The 2,268-nt window shown below is 40.3% G+C and overlaps 1 non-coding gene across 1 annotated transcript; it reads left to right on the plus strand.

Moving 5' to 3' along the window:
- Nucleotides 1-1,672: 1,672 nt before the first annotated feature.
- LOC112101225 lies at nt 1,673-1,776 on the plus strand. The gene has a single exon (XR_002907352.1). It is a non-coding gene; the product is annotated as a small nucleolar RNA R71 (small nucleolar RNA).
- The last annotated feature ends 492 nt before the right edge of the window (nt 1,777-2,268 follow it).

Genomic DNA, 2,268 nt, shown 5'->3' on the forward strand with positions numbered 1-2,268 from the left:
GATTAAATCCACATCAACAATTCCATCATCTGCACTGTGAGGTTGTTTGGCAATGTTGAAGATGTTCAGCTCCATAGTCATGTTGCCAAAGGACAACTGCATATTTCTAGTCCTACATTGAATGTGAGCATCCGCAGTTGCTAAGAAAGGTCGGCCTAGAATAATGGGGATGTGCTTCCTTGAATCCTGTATTGGTTGAGTGTCAATTACAATGAAATCAACAGGAAAATAAAACTTGTCTACCTGGATAAGCACGTCCTCCACAATACCACGAGGTATTTTCGTGGACCGATCTGCAAGCTGTAACACCACTGGAGTTGGGTGTAATTCTCCCAGTCCAAGTTTCACGAATACAGAGTAAGGCAAAAGATTTACACTAGCTCCTAAATCCAACAAAGCATTCTCAATTGTGTGGTTCCCTATACTACATGAGATAGTGGGGGAGCCTGGGTCTTTGCATTTTAAAGGAATTTTATGTTGGAGTATAGAACTAACGTTTTCTGTTAAAAATGCCTTCTTTTGAACATGCATATTTCTCTTTTTAGTACAAAGGTCTTTAAGAAACTTGGCATAGGATGGAACTTGTTTAATAGCATCAAGCAAAGGGATGTTAACACTTACCTGTTTGAAGATTTCAAGAATCTCACCTGTGGATTTTCCCTTCTTTCCTTTCGCTAACCTCTGAGGAAATGGAGCTTTTGGAACATATTCTCGTGGGTTGGTTTCTTCTTTTTCCTCCGGTGATGAGTCCTCAACATTCACAGGTACAATTTGATTTTCTTTTGTCACTGGCATCTCCACCTTGTTGTCGACTTCTTTTCCTTTTCGCAAGGTCATTACTGCTTTGACCTCTCCATGCTGTTGTGGTGAACTGGTACTTGCTTCATGTACTCCTTTAGGATTAGGCACTGGTTGACTTGGAAACTTACCTTTCTCAACGGTCATTGCCAAGGTTTGAACTGAAGAAGCAAGTTGTCCCACCATCTTCTCGAGGCTTGAAACCGATTGAGCTTGTGAGTTGAAGCCTGCTCTCAATTCATTTCGTAGTCCATCAATGGTGCGGTTCTGTTGCTCAATCGTAGAGTGAGTAACATTCTTGAAATTTTGGAATGCATCCTCCCATGGTCTGGGTTGAGAGTAGTTCTGATTCTGATTGAATGGTCTAAATGGGGGCTGAGAGGCTTGAGGAATTTGTTGCATTGGTGGAGCTGGAGCTGCTGGTCCATTTTGTTGGAATCCTTGAGACCATGAAAAATTGGGGTGGTCTCTCCATCCAGGATTATATGTGTTGGAGTATGGGTTGTAATTCGATGGTTTTCTCATTACACCTATGGCATTGGCTTGATCTGAGTATGAGTCATGGTCATGTGGTTCTGTTGATTTAGCAGTCGATAACGATGCTATTTGTCGAGCAAGACCTTCAACCATCTCCTTGACTTCTTTGATTCCCGAAGTTGACTCGCCAATTTGAACCTCATTTACTCCCTTAATTCGTCTAGTATTCCTGAGTGATCGACTCCGTTGTTGGGAATTATCCGCTTGTCGCTGGAAGAATTCCCAAATCTCTGATGCACTTTTTGACATTAGCTCTCCTCCACTTGTTGCCATTAGCCATTCTTGCACATTTGGCAATAATCCCTCCAAAAAGTATTGGCATTGGTGCCATTTCTCGTACCCATGATGTGGACACTTCAAGAGTAGCCCATTGAATCGCTCCCATGTTTCGAAAAATTGCTCGTCATCTTTCTGGGTAAACTCCGAGATTTCCCTGCGAATAGCATTGGTTTTATGCACTGGGAAATATTTATTTAAAAATTTTGTAACCATTTGTTCCCATGATGCAATGCTATTAGCAGGCAATGTATTAAGCCATGAACGAGCTCTATCTTTTAAAGAAAATGGGAATAGTCTAAGTTTAACATCATCATCTGAAAAATTCTCATATTTGAATGTTTGACAAATGGCATGAAAATCATTCAAATGATTATATGGATCCTCATTTTCTAGGCCATAAAATGTAGGGAGACAATTTAACACACTAGGTTTTAATTCAAAACTCCTAGCAGCTACATTTGGGTATCTTATGCATGACGTGCTCAAATTAGCTAAGGGACTAAAATAGTCCTTAAATGGCCTCTCCTGTGGTGCTTGTAAATCCATTTTATTTTTAACGTGTTTGTGTGTGCGAAGTGTTTTTTCTAGTTCAAGGTCTATAGGTTCAAGATTAGGTAATAATGACCTACGACCATGCATGCAAAATAAATAAAA

The sequence above is a fragment of the Citrus clementina genome, unplaced genomic scaffold (genome assembly GCF_000493195.1).
Source record: "Citrus clementina cultivar Clemenules unplaced genomic scaffold, Citrus_clementina_v1.0 scaffold_2, whole genome shotgun sequence".
NCBI lineage: Eukaryota > Viridiplantae > Streptophyta > Magnoliopsida > Sapindales > Rutaceae > Citrus > Citrus x clementina.